At 34.7% G+C, this 24,831-nt stretch overlaps 1 pseudogene; it reads left to right on the top strand.

The window, feature by feature from the left end:
* Window positions 1–22,319: 22,319 nt before the first annotated feature.
* Window positions 22,320–23,823, top strand: LOC139842295 (casparian strip membrane protein 1-like; annotated as a pseudogene).
* The last annotated feature ends 1,008 nt before the right edge of the window (window positions 23,824–24,831 follow it).

Raw genomic sequence — 24,831 nt, 5'->3', positions numbered from 1 at the left:
TATCTAAAATTCTAGATCTTATTCATCCACTTGTCCGAACCGCCAATCATCCCGGAATAATAGAAGAAGTCAACGAGCTTCGCGCTCGAGTGGTGGCTCTGGAGAATATGGTGCGAAACCTACGAACACCAGCGGCAGCACCAGCAGCATAACCAGTACCATCAGCATCACCACCAACAGCATAAGCATCACCAACAATAACATCTGCATTTCACGCCTCAACATCACACTCAGTACCTCGGATATCAACATCATACGCCCCATAGATACCAAGGAATATTAGTAATAATGAGTTAAGATGTATTGACTCATTCTTCCTGAAGAATTATATATGTATACTTTATATATATATGGTTTGAAACAATAATAAATCTTTTCGTACTAAGCTATTACGTGTAAATCTTAACTAGTATGTACTACTTGGTTAATTCATATCACTAATATGCTATAATGTACATCCTTCGTTAATGACTTAATGATCGTTAATCACTGCTTCAGCACAATAAACTCCATTTCATAATAAATCAAGTGTATTATTCAAATACATGTCTGATTTTACACTTCCATTTTCGATGTACTCGAAACTTTTTAGAAAACATTATTCGTGTCTTGTGAATTTCACAAGAATTCCACGAGCACCAACATCATATATCGAGGTATATCAATAACAATGAACGATGAAGTATTGATTCATAACTCCATTAAAGAAATATTCCGCGACGATTATGTAATCTCTCAAGTTTTGAAGATTATTTATTCTTGTTCCAACCGCAAATTAAATGATTTTAATATTATATTAACTCATTAAATCTATATTATATTTGAAAAATACATATATGAACGTATATCTCCATAAAGATTGTAATTAAAGTTCTTTTGTACAAACTGTTAATTGTGAAAATATTTTAACGGGTAGGTAACCTGAGAAATATTTATATCTCACATTAATATGTTGCATTGTACATTCTTCAATTCTGATTCAATAATCAGTAACTATACTACTTACGTTCACAAGATATATGTATCCGTTCACTAAAGAACAACCATTTTCGTACAAATTCAATTACATATTCTAATTTTGACATATCAGAATCCAAGTAAAGCTTTAGCAGGTGTTATCTTCCTAAAGATTACTAAATTCATATATATATTCATTCGTATTCTATGATGAATTATCACATCAAACCACCGAAATTATCGTTCATTTCTTTTGAAATCAACAACGCCTATTCATCAACCATTAGATCCGTTGACGATTACAATCAGCGTTTAATCATCTAAAAACGAAATTTCTTAAAACCATCTCGGATTGATAACCAATGATTCAAATATGGCTGCATTAAATGCAGAGAAAACAGCAAAATTGTAGATGGTCTCAATGGTCAAAAGTTTTATAATAAAGAATGGTACGTTGGAAAAGCTCAAAAGAAAATTAGGAACTGAAAAACGGATTGAGCTAGCCATGGAGGAGACCAAGAACAAATACAAGGACCAAACCCTATATTCAAAGAATCCAGGTAATTCTAGATCCGATGAATTCTTTAGAGAATATTTTGCTTCGAAGTCATGTTAAAAGCTTGCGAAAAAATTTTCTTCATCAACTTTTGAACTTAGAAATTCCAAAATATCATCATAAATATCCGCTATATTTCTGATGATATCATCATAACGATTCTTGTCCGCAATTAATTATCTCTTTGCGATATCTTTATCACATCATAAAGGAAACTGTATTAGTTTCTATATTCTGTAAAATTCAAGTTTAAATTATGAATGATTTGAAGAAGTGTTGGGAATTGAAACGTGAGTTAGTATAATATAATGACGTCAGGCCAACGTGATTATATTACAGTAAGACATGCTAAATTTTTAATGGAAGATGATGATTCATAGACTGTATAAATCACCATTCGCCATGTTACACGACTCTTACATTCTATTTAACCTCTAAACATATCAAGAAAATATTTTTCTTGATGATTCGGTCTTTTCCGAATATTCTGGTAATTTAACAAATCAAATCGTGCTATTACCTTTCCTTTCTACTTTATAAATTATGATCATTCGAAACTTCATACCTACGAGTTCTGGACCATTATTCGCTTGACTTGAAGTCGGGAAGAAGAAACAAAAGCATAAAGCTCCGACATATAAGGGAAAATATAAAGCCCGATAACGACTCCGAAACTACAAACCGTGTATATCAATGCGTATAGCAATATAAAGACACGGAAGAATTAAAAACACTATAACCCCAAGAGCATAGTAGAAGTAAACAGATTCCTCTGGTGGTAAAAGAAAAAGAAGAATGACTGCATATATGGTCAATATAATAACAAGTATCAATACAGGATTGAGCATATTAACAAATCTTTTGGAAGTACGAATTTAGGAAGAAAGTATAGAAGTGGTGAAGATAATGAAACGGAAGAAGCTAATTTATAGCAAAATTTCCAAACACGTCAATCAAGGCAATTCACCGCATTTAATCAAAGAAATCTCAAAATTCCGTGAATACCGGAGAATCAAATCTTATAGATTACGAAGATTTCCTTTAATCCCTTAAATTCCGGAAATCAATCGTGACTACGTCAAAAGTTAAGGCGAACATTTAATTTTCTCATTCACTCTTTTACGATAGCTTCGTTTATACGCTTTCTATAATCGAATTGTTTTATCCATATTATTAAATAGTGATAAAACTTTATTTTTCAACTCATATTCATCATTAAGATATTCTTGTTGTAAACAATGATGATCTCTATCAAATTTCTTGAATATGATTTCACGAACTCCTCTCTGTCTTATCTGCTCCAATATTGTGGCATAAACACTCAAGGTTTTAAATGAGCACAATATTATTCATAACATATTTCATGTATCTAATTTACTGAAATGACTTGTAAAACATTATCATTTTGAATGATCTCCGCATTAATAATAAAATGCACTTTGTAGAAGAACTTGTAGAAATTGTGGTTTGTATGATTTTAATTCTTGAAACAGAACAATATTCTATCCGTTAGAATTCACGCAAGGCCCCGAGCATACCTGGGAACGTGACCTGGGAACGTGAAAACCAAATAAAATGTAAATATCCTCGTCTATGTACGAACAACACCGATTAATGGCAACAACTAAATTTCGGGACGAAATTTCTTTTAACGGGTAGGTACTATAACAACCCTCATATTTCCATACCTGAATTGACTAATTTGACTATAGGGTTGTTATCCATACTTAATATATAATTAAATTTGACATTGATCAAATATTTATTTTTAGTCTACACTTTTTGTTAACTAAAGTTTACACTAATTATATAAAATAACTTTAGTTAATATTAATATTAATGCGTATTATATTTAAAACTATATGAAACATAATTATTAATTAAATGATAAGTTATTTTAATCATTATATATATATTTTTAGCTTATAAAAAAAAAGAGATTTTTTTTATAAATTAAATAATGAGGCCATGAATTTTGACTAAATATTTTCAAAAATAAAAACTTATTAAAAACATTTTTAACATGTTTTTATTTTTTGTCAAAATTGGCACCTTTATTTTATTTATATTTTTTCTTTTCACCAACCATTTTTTTCCTATAAATACCCACTTCTATTTCATAAAAACTTGTATCAAATCTTTGGAAAAACTCTCTCACAAACTTGGGAAAGTACTTGAGGTATTTTCTATATTTTTTATCGAATTGCTTTTATTTTTTTTGTATATTCTTTAAAAATTCGAATTTAATATATATAAATTATTTTTACATGTTATAATTAGTATTATAAGTATTATGATGTATAAAAATAATTTTTATAATTTATGGAATATTATTTATAATTAAATACGAATTATATAGTATTTAAACATAAAAACAATATAAAATTCGTAATAAAATATTAAACAGTAATAAAAATAATTATAATTTTTTTTTGAGATTAGTATACTTTTATAAACAAGCGAAAATTATAAAACTTAAATAAATGGGACGATTAGTATTTAAAAAGAATTTACTTTTGCACTATTCTAAACCGAGAGAAATAATAAAGAAAATACAAAATAAATACAAACTTGTATTAAATATTTTTATAAATTTTTTATATGATTAGTAGCATCACTAGATACTTTAAAAAAAATATATAAAAATTAATTTTAAATTATTTTTCCTATTTATTTAATTATAGGCCGATTACAATGGTTAAATAATTAGAAAACATTAAATAAATAATATTTTGATATAAAATTTGATTTAATAATTTTTATAACATTTTTACATAACATAGAACCTGTAAAAAATATAAAATTATTTATTTAGGTCGATTTAATATTTATTACCTAATTAAATTTGATTAATATAAATCGAGTATATATATAAAGAAAAGTGGGAAATAAATACAAAAAAATTGATAAAATTATTTTTATAAAATATCCTACTGAATTGTATAATTAACTAAGTTTATAAAAATTATAAATATAATATTTAATGAATTAATATTCGTATTAACTTATATTAGTATTATTTTCGATTAACATAAGTATATTACATATACTAAATTAATATTATTATTATAACTTACGGTTAATAACTAAGTATACTATATAATAAAGTATAATGCTGATAATGTAAGTTAATAACAATACATTATTAATAAACACTTATTTTATAACTATACTAATTTAATAATAATAACTTATAGTATATATAATATAAGATAATCAAATTGTTAATACATTAATAAATATAATATAACATATATAATAACATATAAACCTAAAGTAAAGGTTAATCAAAGATAATGTACAATTCATGTGAACTTCATCGCTACTCACGGTCGTAAGTGAATGATGTCTAGGTTGCCATTTATGGGTAAGCTTGTGGATCTCGAATGCCATGACTTAGATTCTGGTCAAGAGTCCTGGGCCCCCGGTTACATCTGGTCATTCCTGACTTATTTGATAGCAACAAAGTTTGAGTAAAGTTATACAACGTCTTGCTAAAGATTAACCCGAACTTTCTAAAATTGAAAAATTACTATAAGTGGAAACTTTCCATAAATAGTAACCTTCCGAAAATGGAAATTCTTTAGTGAACCATTACTATCAATATAGTACTATATACTATTGTCTGTTAGGCAATGTCTGATCATACGTTCTATCTCTAGGTTGAGATCTCGGTCACGTCCTTCCGTTCAATTCTTTCGTGGAATACTCTTTTGTGCTACTAAGGTGAACTTCATAGCCCCACTTTTTACTGTTTCATAACTGTTTTATAACTTTTGGGGTGAGACACATGCTTGCTTTATAACTATTTTACACTTAGACACAAGTACTAAATTGTTAACTATGCTGTCATGCTTTGATTCATGCTAAATCCCTACCGTAATATCGTCAATTGCTACGTTTAAATGCAAACTTAATTATTGTGAGTAGGCCTATTGAGAGTAACGTCTCTAACCATTCGACCTTTGGTCTTTGGTTACATAATAATGATTCCACGACACTGACAGTACAAGGTGTCATAGGGTAAACTTGTTTAGTAGCGATATTACAAAATGCAGCAACACTTTTAGATTGATATTTCTATATCAATCAACTTTAAACTAAATCTTGTGGTCTAAAACTTTGGATATTATTTATAAACATGTGAATTTCACTCAACCTTTTTGGTTGACACTTTAAGCATGTTTTGTCTCAGGTGATGATTGAGCTAGCTGTTTGCAACTTTGTGATGATAGATTTGATGCTTGCATGGAGTCCACATCGCATATTATATTTTAGTTCATAAACATTTATATTACGTTTTAATAATAATGTAAACATGTATTACTGCTTCCGCTGTTTTATTAACAAAGGTTTTATTTAAAAAGTCTCATATAGAGTCGTTCTCGTTTATACAACTGTGTTATGATATGATTGGTCACAATTACCCCTGGTCCATTTTGGGGGGGGTGTGACACGTTAAATGTGAATTTGCAATCCAAAAAGCCCCGCCGCATCGTGCGGGCCGGTAATTTTCTAGTTGATATCAAAGTTATATGACCAAAACAATATTAAAAACACATTAATACTTTGCATTTAATCAAACAAAGTTTATAAATTTAAATATGACATTCTTAAACGTAGAGTAGAGAAACACGTTTAACATTATTCAAAAATAAAATAGATTTGTATTTAAAAAATAAATTGCATCTAAAACAATTCATCCTTAGCTTTTATTTGATTTAAATTTAAATAAGATTCAATACACGACTATATTCAATGATTTATTTAAAGAAATAAATGAGTTTCAAAATAATTTATAGTAATTAAGGTTTGAAAATATTTAGCAATTATTATTTAAGGTAATTAATTATAATAAATTTCGAAACATATGAGTCGAATTTTGTTAATGAACTAGATATTAGGTCCGCACGTTGTGGCGGATTTATAGTTCAATGAATGATTATCCGATTTTATATCATACTTTTGTTATAAGTGATTTCATAAATTTTTTAAGGATGCGACTGCACCATTGTCTCATACCCCGCACACAGCTATGTCAACGGCTTTAGTTTCTGAACCAATTACTCTCTCTACTTTATCTACCTTTCTCATCTTATCAACTACTGAAGAAAATAAAGTAAACGAAATTTATAAAAAATAACTTAGTTGCGGGGTTGTTTTTCAGTTAATAATCGGTTGATTTAACATTTAAAAAATCGGTTAAAAATCGTTTTAAAAATTAGTTCACTTTGTTTTTTTTTTAACTATGTGTTACTATATATAGTACGGGCCTCAAATCTAAATTTTATCAATCTAATCTAATACAAAAATGGTAACATTCAATATTACTATGTTTTATTTTACACTGGATGGATCTCGTCACACTATTTATCTGTATTATACGGAGTATTATACTTCTTATCCTAGATTTGAATATTAGGCTATTATATACTCTATATATACACTATACTATACATATACATATCAAAGTATATACGGAGTAATTTATTTAATTATTGAATGAATTAAAATGTTGTGTTCCAATTCTAATTTGTATTTTTTAAGAAGTATTTGTTTGTTTGCAAAAAATACAGCTTTATTACTTTGTCTGCTTATTAACACATCACATCTCTACTTTTCCTCTTTCTCCTCATCTTTCCATCTTCCTTGAAACCATCCTCAAATCTCACTTGATATTTCTTCAGAAAAAAAAGTTCTTTCATTTCAATCAACCACAAAAACGCCGGCACACCGTTAACCATGACCGTTCTTTTTTAGATTTACTACGAATTATTTTTACTCTTTTACAAAATTTTGTTATGCTAATTAACCATAAATATTTGGTTGTGTAAAAGCAAAACTTGTAGATATGACTTCGTTTTTAATCAAATCTTCAGATCTGAAATTTCTAAGTTATTATTGGAATTTTTACTTTTATATATTGGATTTTATGTTTCTACTACAAGCCTTAAATCGTTTTTCATCTTCCATCTCGTTTTCTGGTGGCGGTTCTTACATATCTGTCATTCGATCATTTTTCTGATCTACTACGTCCGCCGGTCAGATCTAACAGGTATGGCGACTCCCGCTACTAATTTTTTTCTTTTGAAACCGGCAGCGGTTGATGGTGGTGGATGACGGCGGTGGCTGTTGATTACCTGTTTTCCGGCAAAAGTCACCGCCGTTTGATGTACAACCTTTTAAACATGATGTACAACTTTATATGCATGATGTACAACTTTATTTGCACTATGTACAATTTGTTTTGCACGCAGTCCAACTTGTTTTCAATAGTTCGAATATCTATTGTTGCTACTAAATTGTCCACTGTAACTTTATATACGGTGTATTTTTTTTCTTTTTTTGTTTATTGACAGGTTATCATTTATTTTAGATCTATATTTGGTTTTTAGATCTCAATTAATGTTATTTTTCTTTCAGATCTGGGTCACAGTGATACTTGCTGTGTGACACCGCTGATTTTTTTTATACGAGGCAGAAGCATAATATTAATTAAATACGATATTCACATTAACTATTGCTAAGACAACCAGTGTCACGTGTCATTACAAAATACATGTTTATACGGGGAAGATGTAGTTACAAACTGTTTTCAAAAGAACACGGTTTAAACTATAAAAGATTACATCAGAGTTAATCCTGTCAAACATAACATCACCATGCCCGTCTTCTCCCAAAAAGCACTATCTACAAAAGCTATCAACCTGCAGAGAGGAGATGGAGGGAATTAACACGAAGCTAAGTGAGTACGACTAACTACAGGCCATAGCATACATAAGTGTTATACTAATCATGTCACATAGTCTAACACACAAACATCACCCAAGTGCCATCTACAGAGACTCTGGCGGCTCGGCCAAGCCATTAACCACCAGCTGATCGGACTGGGGCTTACTAGAAGTTCCTCCACCACCGTATATATATACATAATTCACACGCGACGGACGCGTCATTCACATATATATACACCACGGCTGTCTAGGCTACCACAGAAGAACCCAACCCGCAGGTTGATCTCTCCTACCAAGACTACCACACAATAGGGACGCACCGGGCTCCAGCAGACAAGCATCAACTAACATGCAGTCATCACAAGTACTAACTAACCACAACAATAAGTATATCTAACAAGCATGACAATCATAATATAACATGCTTCTATATACTATATTCTTCAGTTAGTCCCACTCACTGATTACCATCAAACGAGAAGGTATTCAGCTATCTAATCACTGAACCTTCTCTTTCTCCTTTTCTCCTGAGAAAACATATACACAAGTTAGTTTCTGTTCGTTAACATCAAATAACACAATATATAAATTTTTGTATCAAAAACTGTCCGCTAAAATTTTTTGCTTAACACTCATGCACTTTCAAAATTTATATCATAAACATCAGAATACAAACGGGCAGCATAACGGCTAAAAATCAACACATAGGTAAAATATTCTGCCCTGGACACACAGTCGGTCGACTGACTCTTACAGTCGGTCGACTGTCGACACAACCGGTCGACTGACCTTCCCAGTCGGTCGATTCATTTCGTATTACATCAATCGGTCGAAGGTAAATCTCAGTCGGTCGGTTCACTCAACAGTCGGTCGGTTGTCTTCATCAATCGGCCGGTTCAACACTCAGTCGGTCGACTGTCGACCGACAGTCGGCCGAGTGTGTTCATCTTCATCAGAAACTGAACAAAGGCTACGGACTTCACGATGAAATCCTCAAATCTCGATCTAGAGCTCGTTTTAAATACCAAAATCGACCACAACTTATTCACTACTTGTTATAGACTCAAAACCCACAACAATTTGACCATAACAACACTTGAATCACTTGTTTTGACACAAATTTACACTTTTATGAAAACTAACACAACTTTAAATTTCTCAAAGATTAGCGCATAGAAGCTTGTGATTTATACCTTAAAAGAATCAGTGAATCACAAGGAACACAAAGATATGAACAATTTGAGCTCTAGCTAAAGATTAAGGATTAAGGTTTGATTGTAGGTGAGGGAGATGAAGAACGGGGTGGTTTGGGAAGAATCTGGAAAATGCAAGAAATGACCAGCTCTAGACATCAAAAGTGGGTTTAATTCCCACACTGAACAACACACGGGTATTTATCAGTTATCTGATATCTTTCGTACGTCATTTAGCAACCCAAACGGAGTCCAAATTAAATAAACAAACCTGTTCTGTGACCCTTGTCACAAACTGGTCCTAACCACATCATTATTTAATAATAAATATTGAATAAAAATAAAAGCATATAATAACGCAATACAAACTTAAGGGCAATCTAGCAATCTTACATCTAGGCCCGATTGAGGATGTTACAAATCTACCCCCTTAAAAAGATTCCGTTCTCGGAATCAGGTCAAAGACAAACAACTGGGGATAGCGCGCCTTCATTAACTCCTCGGTTTCTCACATCAAGTTAGAACCTAAACTGTGCCGCCATTCCACTAACACCATAGGAATCTGTTTCTTTCTTAGCTTTGTGACTTTCTTGTCCACTATTCTAACCGGCTCTTCTACTAGTTTCTGAGTCAAGTCGACTTTCAAATCTTTCAATGGAAGAATCTGACTTTCATCGTCTACTTTGCACTTTCTCAGATAGCACACGTTGAACGTGTTGTGTATTCCTGCTAACTCTGATGGAAGATCTAAAACAACAGTCTGATCATTCAAAATTTCTTTGATCGGAAATGGCCCAATAAACCTCGGTGCTAGTTTACCACGTTTACCAAATCTGATCACCCCTTTCCACGACGAAACTTTCAAGTATACACGATCACCTACATTAAAAATTACCGGACGTCTGCGCGGATCAGCATACATCTTTTGTCGATCTCTAGCTGCTTTTAACTTCTCACGTGCAATTTTGACTTTCTGCAGTTAACTGAACAATTTCGGGACCTGCAAATTGTTTCTCACCTGCTTCTAACCAACATGTTGGAGTTCTGCATTTTCGACCATATAACATTTCATACGGTGGCATTCCGATACTCGAATGATATGAATTGTCGTAAGCAAACTCTATCAGTGAAAGATGCGAATCCCAAGAACCACCATATTCTAAGACACACGCTCTCAACATGTCTTCTAACGTTTGAATCGTTCGTTCACTCTGACCGTCTGTTTGTGGATGATATGATGTACTTAAATTCACACGCGTACCCAGATTCTATTGTAAACTGTTCCAAAAGTTTGATACAAACCTCGAATCTCTATCGGAAACTATTGACAACGGTACACCATGAAGACTAACGATTTCTTTCAAGTACAACTCTGCCAAATCACTCAACGAAGCTGTTTCACGAGTAGCTAAAAAGTGAGCACTCTTTGTTAAACGATCCACAATCACCCAGATCATGTCGTGTCCTTTCTGGGTTCGGGGTAACTTGGTTACAAAATCCATCGTTATATGATCCCATTTCCACTGAGGAATTTCTAACTGTCTTAGAGATCCATACGGTTTCTGATGTTCTGCTTTAACTTGCGCACAAATATGACAGTTTTCGACAAAATTTGCAACATCTGTCTTCATTGTCGGCCACCAATACAATGTTTTCAAGTCTCTATACATCTTTGTACTACCTGGATGCACTGATAATCTCGATTTATGCACTTCAGTAAGGATTAAATCCCTCAAATCTCCAAGCATAGGCACCCAAATTCGATCTTTATAGGTCTTTAATCCTCTAGAATCATTGCATAGGTCAAATTTTCTTTTAGTCATTTGTTCAGTCTTTAGGTTTTCGTCATTCAAAGCTACTAACTGAACGGTTTTCAATCGATCAATCAAGTCTGAAACTATTTCAATTCTCATAAATCTAACATTTTCGATGGTTTTCTTGCGACTCAGAGCATCTGCGACCACATTTGCTTTACCCGGATGGTACTTAATCTCACAATCGTAGTCTTTAATCAATTCTAAACATCGACGTTGACGCATATTTAATTCTTTCTGCGAAAAGATATATTGAAGACTCTTATGATCTGTATAGATTTCACAATGTGTACCATACAAATAATGTCTCCAAAGCTTCAAAGCAAACACAACTGCAGTTAACTCTAAATCGTGAGTAGGATAGTTTCGTTCATGATTCTTCAACTGTCGTGAAGTATACGCTATAACTTTATTTCTCTGCATCAAAACACAACCCAGACCTGCACATGACGCATCGTAGTAGACCAAAAAATCTTATGTTCCCTCTGGTAAAGCTAAAACCGGCGCTTGACATAACAACTGTTTGAGAGTCTGAAAAGCCTTTTCTTGTCCATCAGTCCATCGAAAGGCCACATCTTTTCTAGTTAACTTATTCAACGGACTTGCTATTTTAGAGAAGTCTTTGATAAATCGGCGGTAATAACCTGCTAAACCCAAAAAACTCTTGATTTCTGTCGGCGTTTTCGGTGAGTTCCAATTCATTACGGCCTCTATCTTAGACTGATCCACTTTAATACCATGTTCACAAATCACATGACCTAGAAACTGTACTTCTCGCAACCAAAATTCACACTTAGAAAACTTGGCGTACAACTGTTCCTGTTTCAGAAGTTCTAACACCAACCTCAAATGCGTAGCATGATCTTTCTCGATTTTCGAATATATCAAGATATCATTTATGATGACAATCACAAACTTATCAAGATACTGACGACACACTCTGTTCATTAAATCCATAAACACTGCTGGCGCATTTGTTAACCCGAATGGCATAACTAAAAATTCATAATGACCATATCTAGTTCTGAACGCTGTTTTCGGTATATCGTCCTCTGCAACACGTACCTGATGATACCCTGAACGTAAATCAATCTTTGAAAAGTAGGAAGCACCCTGTAACTGATCAAATAAGTCATCTATTCTTGGTAACGGATACTTATTCTTGATTGTTCTCTTATTCAAATCACGGTAATCTATACACATACGAAGCGACCCATCTTTCTTTTTCACAAACAACACAGGAGCACCCCATGGTGAAGAACTTGGTCGAATAAACCCCTTATCTAACAGTTCCTGAATCTGAGACATCATTTCTCGGATTTCTGACGGAGCTAATCTGTAAGGAGCTTTTGCAACTGGTGTAGCACCTGGAACCAAATCAATTTTATACTCTACTTCACGTACTGGAGGTAACCCTGGTAAATCATCTGGAAATACTTCTGGAAATTCTGACACAACAGGAATATCGGTCACCTGCTTCTTTTCTTTCTTAACATTAATCACATAAGCTAAGAACGAATCACACCCTTTCGATATCGCCTTCTGAGCTTTCATTAGGGAAACCATAGGAAAGTTAAATCCACTGCGCTCTCCCCTAGCTATCACTCGGGATCCGTCGGTCAAACGGAAAGAAATCATCTTCTTATCACACTTAATATTAGCCCTATTAGCTCTTAACCAATTCATACCTATGACTACATCAAAGCTAGGTATAGGCATCAACAAACAAGTTAAAGGGAAGGAATGACCGTCAATTTCGATGGTAATTCCAGACACAGATGATGTGCATGGAACCATTTTACCATCAGCTACTTCTATTCCCAAAGGCTCATCTAACATCCTAGCAGGCAACTTCAACTTATTACAGAAGCCTAAGGACATAAAAGAACAATTCGCTCCTGAATCAAACAACACACGAGCTGGCAAAGAATTAACTAAGAACATACCGGTAATGACGTCATCGGTAGCGGTTGCAGCGTCTACCGTCATCTGAAATGCCCTTGCCTCTGCTGTTGGAGGATTCTTTCTCTTCTGCCCGGCAGTAGAAGCAGAAGATCCCCCAGAAGTAACCTACCTCACCCCTGACCCTGCCCCAGAACCGGATCTTGATGCAGATGGACAATTTGCTGATCTATGCCCCTCTTGATGGCAACTCCAACAAACATTAGACTTAAAAGAACAAGCTGTTGATTCATGACCTAACACTCCACATTTTAAACACCTTCTGGTCATTGGAGAACACGGATCGAGATGGGTCGACTTGCAAACATTACACCACCCAGACTGACTTGAACCCGATCCATTAATATCAGACTTACTTTTCTGTTTAAACCCACCTGACTTCGTACCACAAAATTCTGATTGCTTACTTGATTGCTGAACAGACTGACCACCCGATTGACTTTCTGATTTTCCTCCAAAAGATCCACTTTTCGAACTTTCTCTTTTCGCTGTCATGATATCACCTTCAGTAATCTTCGCCATCTCATGAGCCTGTGCCAATGTGGTTGCAAATCTCGCAACTGTTCTATATTCTGGCTTAATCACTCGCATAAAATGCTGAATCTTATCCTTTTCAGTCGGTACCGACTGTTGAACAAACCTTAACTTCGATGTAAAATCTCTGAAAACCTCATCAATAGTCATGTTTTCAGTCATTTTCATACTCAGAAACTCAGTTTTCAATCTTTCCATCTCATACTCAGAACAATACTGCTCACGAACCTTAGCGGCAAATTGTTCCCAGGTAATCTGGCTGATTTGTTCCTTGGGTAAATATGCAGTAATAGAATCCCACCATTCCATTGCTTCACCCTTGAGAAGTCTACTAGCAAATAACACCATGGATTCAGGCTCACAGAAACACGCTTCTAATGCTCTCTCCACTTCCCTCAGCCAATTAAGGGTCATTGTAGGGTTTGTGTGACCACTGTACTCAGGAGGTTTGCAATCCATAAACTGTTTATAGGTACACTTCCTTCTTGTCTCATGGACTTGAAATGGGTACATCATTTGATTAGGAAAAGTCTGGTTAAACGGAAATAGCATTTGATAGTTTTGATAGGTATTTTGTGGAAACTGTGATTGAGAACTGCCACCAGCTTGAGTATAAAAGTTAGGAGGAAAGGTTGTGTTCAACGCAGTGGTATTAGGGTTCCATTTCGCCCGTTCTTGTTCTAATTCTTTGATTTTCTCTTGAGCTTCTAATAACCGACTTTGAAGTTCTATTACTTCTTGAGAAGTTTCTTCTTCTGAAGACACATGTCCATCTTCGTCAGGGGCTCTGAATGTACCAGTTCCAGGGGCAGCAGGGTCAGTAGCGTTAGCTTCGTTATCTGTCATTGCTGCACTACCACAACACTCACACCAAAGCTTAGTATAAATTCTGTTAGTACTAACAACTAACACATATCATGTCCTAATACTCACTTAACCCATCCCCAGCATGTTATGTTTGACATGACTCTTCTAAGTTTGGGAACATGACATGTAGATCACAATGCACATGCTGCCAAACTCAGCTCTGATACCAACTTGTGACACCGCTGATTTTTTTTTTATACGAGGCGGAAGCATAATATTAATTAAATACGATATCCACATTAACTATTGCTAAGACAACCAGTGTCACGTGTCATTACAAAATACATGTTTATACGGAGAAGATGTAGTTACAAACTGTTTTCAAAAGAACACGGTTTAAACTATAAAAGATCACATCAGAGTTAATCCTGTCAAACATAACATCACCATGCCCGTCTTCTCCCAAAAAGCACTATCTACAAAAGCTATCAACCTGCAGGGAGGAGATGGAGGGGAATTAGCACGAAGCTAAGTGAGTACGACTAACTACAGGTCATAGCATACATAAGTGTTATACTAATCATGTCACATAGTCTAACACACAAACATCACCCAAGTGCCATCTACAGAGACTCTAGCGGCTCGGCCAAACCATTAACCACCAGCTGATCGGACTGGGGCTTACCAGAAGTTCCTCCACCACCGTATGTATATACATAATCCACACGCGACGGACGCGTCATTCACATATATATGCACCACGGCTGTCTAGGCTACCACAGAAGAACCCAACCCGCAGGTTGATCTCTCCTACCAAGGCTACCACACAATAGGGACGCACCGGGCTCCAGCAGACAAGCATCAACTAACATGCAGTCATCACAAGTACTAACTAACCACAACAATAAGTATATCTAACAAGCATGGCAATCATAATATAACATGCTTCTATATACTATATTCTCCAGTTACTCTCACCCACCGATTACCAGCAAACGAGAAGGTATTCAGCTATCTAATCACTGAACCTTCTCTTTCTCCTTTTCTCCTGAGAAAACATATACACAAGTTAGTTTCTGTTCGTTAACATTAAATAACACAATATATAAATTTTTGTATCAGAAACTGTCCGCTAAAAATTTTTGCTTAACACTTATGCACTTTCAAAATTCTTTCAAAATTTACATCATAAACACCAGAATACAAACGGGCAGCATAACGGCTAAAAATCAACACATAGGTAAAATATTCTGCCCTGGACACACAGTCGGTCGACTGACTCTTACAGTCGGTCGACTGTCGACAAAACCGGTCGACTGTCGACACAACCGGTCGACTGACCTTCCCAGTCGGTCGATTCATTTGGTATTACATCAATCGGCCGAAGGTAAATCTCAGTCGGTCAGTTCACTCAACAGTCGGTCGGTTGTCTTCATCAATTGGCCGGTTCAACCCTCAGTAGGTCGACTGTCGACCGACTGTCGGCCGAGTGTGTTCATCTTCATCAGAAACTGAACAAAGGCTACGGACTTCACGATGAAATCCTCAAATCTCGATCTAGAGCTCGTTTTAAATACCAAAATCGACCACAACTTATTCACTACTTGTTATAGACTCAAAATTCACAACAATTTGACCATAACAACACTTAAATCACTTGTTTTGACACAAATTTACACTTTTATGAAAACTAACACAAAACTTTAAATTTCTCAAAGATTAGAGCATAGAAGCTTGTGATTCTTACCTTAAAAGAATCAGTGAATCACAAGGAACACAAAGATATGAACAATTTGAGCTCTAGCTAAAGATTAAGGATTAGGGTTTGATTGTAGGTGAGGGAGATGAAGAACGGGGTGGTTTGGGAAGAATCTGGAAAATGCAAGAAATGACCTGCTCTAGACATCAAACGTGGGTTTAATTCCCACACTGAACAACACACGGGTATTTATCAGTTATCTGATATCTTTCGTACGTCATTTAGCAACCCAAACGGAGTCCAAATTAAATAAACAAACCTGTTCTGTGACCCTTGTTACAAACTGGTCCTAACCACATCATTATTTAATAATAAATATTGAATAAAAATAAAAGCATATAATAACGCAATACAAACTTAAGGGCAATCTAGTAATCTTACATCTAGGCCCGATTGAGGATGTTACATGCTGGCTGTTACCTGTTTGCGGATGTAGCCGTCGGTGGAGGCTGGCCATGTTGGGGTAATTGTATTGCCGTCATTGCGGTTGTTGGTGGTGGTAGTCGTTGCTACTACTGGTAGTGGTGATGATGGTGATTAATCTAGAGGAAGAACCAAATGGGTTTTATTAAAAAAAAAGGGGGGGGTTAAAAAGACAAAAATACCCTTATCGGTTACTGTTGAATTGTAGTGCGGTGATATAGTGGTGGCGGCGGAAGGAGTTAAAGTAGTGGTGATGGAGGTAGTGAAAAAAAAAAGGTGCTACAGTATAACCGGAACTGTTGCCGGAAGTAGCTTCGGTACTGTAGCCTTTTTTTTTTTGGGTGTATGATTTTGTTCACACTTGTTTCTAGGAATTGAGATATAGTGGTGGTGGTGGCAGGAGTTAAAGTAGTGGTGATGGAGGTAGGGGAAAAAAAAAGGTGCTACAGTATAACCGGAACTGTTGCCGGAAGTAGCTCCGGTACTGTAGTCTTTTTTTTTTTTTTTTTGGTGTATGATTTTGTTCACACTTGTTTCTAGGAATATTTTTTTTTTTTTTGGCAATTTATAAAAATTATAACTTTATCAATTTTGGTAGATGATCTTGGTTAGCAGATTTGTTGTAATTTTTTTTTTTTTTTTTTTTTTTTTTTGGCAATTTATGGGTTGTAAAAAGACAAAATTACGGTGGTTGGTGGACATGAAATACTGGTGTAGAATTCAATGTTTTTTTTACTGAATATATGTAAAAAGACGAAAACACCCCTAGTGGTTACTGTTATACTGTAGGATTTTTTGATGATGTGGCGGAATTTGACTGGTGATCGTTGTCCATATTTAGTATATAGTATAATATAATGTAGTAAGAGTAATATTAAAATAGAGTACACATAGGCGTACATCTAGATCTAGAAAATTCATTGTGGTTACGGAGATTCACCTGCGATGATGACTTTGAATTGTTCGCAAGCGAGTAGTCGTCATGAGTTTAGTTGGCCAGTAAAGTGGGTCCAAAACTCATGTAAATCCAAAAAAACATTGAATAATTCATGATTGATAATATTGTAATCAAGCATTTCTCGTGGTTATTCAAATTGACACATAGCAGTCCTGAAGTTTTATCCATGTATTTTAGGAATAGGTGTTGGTATGTTATAGGTAAAGTGAGAGATGTGTTGATATGTAAAGAAGATTACTTTTTTTTAACGGCCAAAGAATGATTATATTAGAAAAAAAACGATCCCTAGCAAGGTGCTAAGGGATAACTACAACGACATAGAAAACCATAAGTTCCAATTTGAAACTAAATGACTCCAATGTTTAATCCAACGAAAAAAAAATTAATCTAATGAAATCAAATAAACTACTTTTGTTACATAAAGGATCTAAGAAGACAATGTCGTTCCTATAACGCCATATAGCCCATAGACAAGTCAATGTTACCGCAACAATACGATCTTTAGACGAAGGACGTAACCGAATACCTTCCAACCATGCCAAAAACGAATCCCATGAAGCCAATTGAGGCATATCACAATCGAGCCAAATTCGAATTTTATACCATAAATCTCGAGCAACTTCACAATCGAAAAACAAATGATCTCTAGTTTTCACCCCGTTGTTACAAGACGGGCAAACAATAGAAGATACATCAATCCCCTTCGCGGATAGGTTCCAACGAACTGGGAGAGAATCCAAACGAAAACGCCATAAGAAAATATTAACTTTTCTAGGAACAAAAACGTACCAAAGAGTTTCAACAAGAGACGACGGAAGAATCATACGATCAATGAGCTCTCTAGCTTTTTTAACCGTATAAACACCATCATTATTTAACGAACAAGTCCAATAATCCGGACGATCACTCAATACAGGCTTACCAATAATCTCTAAAAGATTATTAATACAATTCTCAATTCTTCCGCCCAAATTATCTCTAACCCATGTGAAAAGCCAATTACCATCAACCCATTTATCCGAAATGAACGCGTTCGGGTTTGAGTCTAAATGAAGCAATCTGTTAAAACGGTGCGAGAGGAGATCGTTTCCAACCCATAAGTCATGCCAAAACCGCACACTACAACCATCCCCTATAGTCATACGAAATGTATCTGTTGGCAACAACTTTCTGTTCGTGATCCGAGAACAGACCGAGACAATCGAAGTCCAGACAGTGGAGTGGCTGTGAACCGAGAGAAAAACAGGCCCGTGTATCGATTTAATCACTTTTGTCCATAAGTCATTCGGTTTAATTAAAAAACGCCACCACCATTTAAACACTAGAGCAATATTGAAAGCTTTTAGGCTTCCAATAATAAGCCCACCTTTATCAAACGAAGCAAGAACTTTCTCCTATTTAACCCACGACACCTTTTTGATTAAATTGGTGTACTATTTCATTAATAAAATATTTGGTGCGATGTATATTGAATTTGTTTATGAAGCTTAACTGATTTATAATTTAACATATAAATATGTATTCTGTTAATGCAACACCGTAACTCTTTTTTAAATTTTTTTTTTTTGAAAGGCAAACACACACACCCATACACGAATTTAAATACGAATATATACTTGCCCATCCCGGGACTCGAACCCCCAACCTATAGGTTGAAAGAGTCACCTCGATACCGCTAGGCCAATGGCCCTTTGGTGTAACTCTTTTTTTAATTACACAGTGGACTATCATTATCAAACTATGATATATAAATATATATTATTACTATTATTAATATACGTTACATTTGAATTGAATTGATTTTAAAATTTGTTTACTTTTAACTAATAAGCAAACGGAGAGGTTAGTTAGGAATTAGGATGCACGAGATGACTGCAGCTTAAATGCAACCGAGTAGTCAACCAAACATGCAGTCATTTTTTAACATATCGCATTAGTTGATGGGCTACACGCATCATAGTTAGCAAAATCCGGGTTTTCAGTACTATAGTAAACAAAACTTCCAATGATCGGATTATGACTATGATCAGACTCACCATACCCCTCAGCAAACACATCAGGGTCAATCCTCTCGTGCCACCTCGGCCCTGGATATATACGATTACATTAATCGTACCCCTCAGCAGACTCCAAGGAAAAGTACGTACACGATGCAAGATTTGGGAGTCCATCACAACCACATGTTGAGGAGGATCTAGCATCTAAGGAGAATCTAGCAGCTGATGAGCCCTCACAGCAACTCCAGAGAAGTGACAGGATTACAAATCCACCAACTTGTGAAACCGGTGGACATCGACACTGACATAGACATTGATTGGTTGTATTTTTAATTTTATTGATTGTAATAGTTATGTTTTTTGTTTAATGACGAATTTAAGTAACAATTTTATTACAAACAACAACAATAACATCAATACAAATAAAAATAACACAATTAACACAACTTTAAGTACACCCACCGTCTTTAAAGAACACATTTACTAAATTTCTACGCGTAATGCTAAAAAAATTTCCACCCATGAAAGGGCATAACGACAACATTTTATATCACCAAAACAGCTTCATCACATATGCCTTTAATACCTTCATACTGACCTTCAACACCATTAATAATCTTGCTATGAACAACTGCGTTGATTGTACCAGTAGTGTTCTATTAATCAAGGATAAAAACTTATATTACCACATTTAAGTGAAATCAATACATTTATTTAAAAAATGAATGAGTCAGGTAAACTCACTTTTAGTGTTACAGATAGATCGCCTACAACATTTGGACCACACGTCTTGACAACACCAACAACTTGATCGACCCGGTTACACCTAGGTTGTCCTTAATGTTGCTATATTAGAGTTGTCTGCAGTCACAAAATTATAGAAAAATGTCAAAAATTTAATTAGGATTTTTGTCATAACCAAACAATATTGTAGTTTACCCCCGTATGGATATGCAGACTCCATGGCGTGAAGCCACGAACCAAGTGTAAACGAATCATTAACTTCAGGTTTGTTTACTACTTCCCTTATAAAATCTTGTGTACTCTTATCATCCAAAATGTTTTTCTCGTTATTTCAAAGTTCATACGCAGCTTGTAATATACCAGCGGGTTTGGGAATCCTGTACGATAATTGACTCCTTTTGTTAGACTCGAAACCTCGCAAAATATGACTTGGTGGTGTAAAATGATGCTTTTGTTTTTTTTAGCTATTTTGATAAGTAGGTTGGGGTGATAGTGGCGACCGAGTCGGCACCAAATTGGGTTGAGTAGGACTTGTAAGCGATACGAGTTGAGTGCATTGCGAACTTAGGTAATTGATCTCGGAATCATTCTACATTCAGAAGGTATTCCCATCCATCATCCCCAAAATCCGACATTTATGTTATATGTTGAGAAAGATAAAAGTGTGTGAGGTTTATGAAAATTTATGCAGTTCGGCACAAACCAGCATTTGAAATGCCGATTTCAGAGAGTGCCAGAAAAGTAGTGAAACCGCCATTTGGCATGCCGGTTTATGGCACGAGTGGCAAAAAACTAGGTCTCGGGCTGAAAAGTTGTGCCGTGTAGGCACTAGTCGGCATTCCAAATGCCGGTTTGGTGTAACAAGTGGCAAACCGGCATTAGGAATGCCAGTTTTACTATGTTTATAATTTCTTTAAAATAATAGATTTGTAAAACAGATTTTCTTTTTCTTTTTTTTTTTTTTTTTTTTTTTTTTTTTTTTTTTTTGGGTTAGCAAGGAAACCATCCTATGAACGAGCACATTGGCTCCCCCATAGAAGGTAAAACCTCGGGTAATCAAGCCCCCCGAGCGCGAGACCTGGTACCGGGTGAATTGCGCATTATGCGCACCCTCTTGTCACACTCCCTTTTTGAACAATTTGACATAGCCAAGGATTGAACACGGGTGGTGTGCTTCATTGGGCAACTCGGTGGCCACTCAGGCAAGCCTGTGTGGTTTAAAAAAAAATAATAATAATAAAAAAAAAACAGATGTTAAAAACAACTATTTTTAAAAGAAAAATATGAATCGAGTGTCATTAAGAGAGGGGTATGGAAAGAAGGAAGTAGCGAAAGAGGAAATGGGTTCAATAACTTGCTCGAACATAACTTTAGTTTATTGCGAGCCACTCATATATGCTGAATCTTTTCATGTATCGGTTTGGTTATCAAAGACAGTTTTTCTTGCATAAATTTGTAAGATAGTTCTAAAGCATTCAAACTAATTTTGATGATGTTTGACCAATTGTATTGAGCATTTAAAAAATTAGGGTGTTTGCTATATTATACAATACATCAATTGGAAATTATGTTCATTATGCATTTAATTATCCAAAAAGGTTTTATAAGGTATTAATTAGTACACCAAGAATGTTTGACCATTTGATGGAGTAGGAAGTTTGTAAGTTGAGCAGGTTAATCAAAGCCAAAAATACACCAAGAGAACTAACACACCAACTCAACTCAACTCAACTCAACTCGATCAACTATGTTAATGTACGTTGTATAAATTCTCACATTCGATCACCTTCATTTTTTATGAAACTATTTTCATACCATCTTATTACAGCATTGAGAAGCTGCATTAGTCTTTGTTAAAGAAATAATAGTGAAATATCAAAGATGATGAAGCCAGTACGATTGGAAGAGGGATCATATGCATCCAAGGTCCCAGTGCCCGCTCGATCAAACAAAGGTATCGCGGTGATGGATCTTGTTCTACGACTTGTTGGTATCACAGGTACATTAGGTGCCGCAATTGCTATGGGAACCAATGAACAAACTCTACCGTTCTTCACTAGGTTTGTGCGCTTCGACGCACAATATGATGATTTCACGTCTTTCAGGTTTGTTACTTTGTTTTACCACGTACATAAACTAACAACTGTACATCTTAACTGATCATTACATCATTAATTCGTTTAGTTTATATTGTCTTTGCTACCGATAATCAAGTAACTTATTTTGTATTTTTATCTTGTTTTAGGTTGTTTGTGGTTGTTAACGCGATAGCATGTGCATATTTCGTTCTTACCATCCCTTTATCAATTGTTCACATCATGAGGAGTGCTGCAAGAGGAAGCCGAATCCTCTTGATTATTCTTGACACGGTATGACACAATTAACCATTCTTGTAAATTTCATATGTTAAGAAATTTTTAGATTGAACATGAGTCTTCTTTAGAGATTCTCAAACATTTAATCACTAAGTCACCCCTTGGAGTTTCATATGTTACGAAATTGATAGATAGACTTGAAATATATTTAGTTAGTTTTAGAAGAAGGTCCAGGTTCAACTCTTACTACAAACAAATTCTCATTTTTTGACGCTTTTATTATTTTTGACACTTTAAAGCATAAATAACTTCACATATATTTTATAAATTTCACAAAATTTTTGACACATAATAGTGACAAAAAGGAAAAGTCAATGACACTTAGAAGTATCAAAAAGTTAATAACACTTACTATTTTTTGACGTCATATTTTTTCGCGAATCAAATTTTTTGACGCCATATTTTTTCACGCTTCCAATTATATTCCCAGTTTAAGCATGAGAAACTCATTCAAAAAGTTAAAAGCTATAAGATTAGATAGTTGTAGTGATCTGTATTGTATGAATGACATGTGGTACAGTCCGTTCTGATTTAGTTAGGTCTAGGTAGCATTTCTCATTACAATAATGGGATTTTCTAACACGAGATCTTAATGTTGTCGCTAAGGTGCATAAAAGTATTGTATACTTCAAAACCGTCGCTTTAAAGTTAACATACAACACTAAGATGTACATTAACGACATCCCTTTTGAAAAATCTCAATAATTATTACCAGATCATATTAATCCGTGTGTCTTATAAAAAACTGGTTGTTTACATTAAAGCCATCGTTTTGCAGGTCATGCTTTCTCTTGTGACCGCAGGGGCATCTAGCTGCATCAATCGTGTATTTAGCTCATAACGGAAACACTTCAACAAATTGGTTACCGGTATGCCAACAATACGGGGACTTTTGTCAAAGTGCATCTGGTTCGCTCATTGGATCGTTTGGAGCAATCGTTGTGCTTATACTCGTTATCTTGCTAGGTGCCATTGCATTATCTCGTCATGCTAGATACATTATATTTTGATATGCTCTCTTAATCATTCAATGCGAGCTATATGTGTGTGTAATTTTACCTTGTGTTTCTTAATGATATCGCGTGTAATACTGTAATGAAATCTGATGAAGTTTTGATGTACATGGTACATGAAGGTGTCAAATTTCGGGGTTATTTGCATTTTGAATTTGAGGGTAAATTGCATTGACATTTCGTTGACTTTTATGATCAACGGTACAAATTTCTACTTTATTATACTATTTCTCCTTAAATCTAGTTACCGTTCAAAGAGAAAACTATATTTTATTCACTCAATCTATTTATCACTATCACTAAATGGATAAAAATAATGTAATTTTTTTTTTTTTTTTTTTTTTTTTGTGTTGTTACTTTATTTATGTAGAATAAAAAGATAGTAAAAAATAAGGGACCTGAGTGAAAAGTTAATAAAAAAATACATGTGTTAAGTATTTTTTCTTAAACTGTATTTTTTATCTGATAACAATAGATTAAAAAGTGGATGGGGTAATATTTCAAGCAATGAATATTATATCAAAATATCTATGTAACGCCCATGAAATTTGGAATATTCGAGCACGAAGTGATAAATCATTTGCTTGTCCCGACCCATTTAGTTCATAATTTTTTTTGTAGTTTTAAGGCTATCAGAATTATAACTTGTCATTGCCCATTGAGATGAGAGAGAATTCTAGAGAGAGAGTCCATTCTAGAGAGAGAAAATATCGGTGAGTGGCAAGAGGTGAGGAAACAAAAATCTACGGGCGCGTTTAGGTCTAGGTTTGTTTATGGCGGTAACAATGAATCCGATTACGAACGGCGAGACAGAAATCATATCAAATCCTTCATGTTTTTCAACTTCCCGGAGGAATGGAAGGTTGGTGAACTATGGAGGATGTTTAAGCAATATGGATGGGTGAAAGATGTGTACATGGTGAAAAAGAGACTTAGGAATGGGAAGAGGTTTGCGTTTGTCAGATTCGGTAATGTACAAGATGAAGAATGGCTTCTAAAGAAATT

This window comes from Rutidosis leptorrhynchoides, chromosome 4 (genome assembly GCF_046630445.1).
Source record: "Rutidosis leptorrhynchoides isolate AG116_Rl617_1_P2 chromosome 4, CSIRO_AGI_Rlap_v1, whole genome shotgun sequence".
NCBI lineage: Eukaryota > Viridiplantae > Streptophyta > Magnoliopsida > Asterales > Asteraceae > Rutidosis > Rutidosis leptorrhynchoides.
The sequence above is the reverse complement of the archived record's forward strand: the minus strand, read 5'-3'. Positions and strand labels throughout refer to the sequence as shown.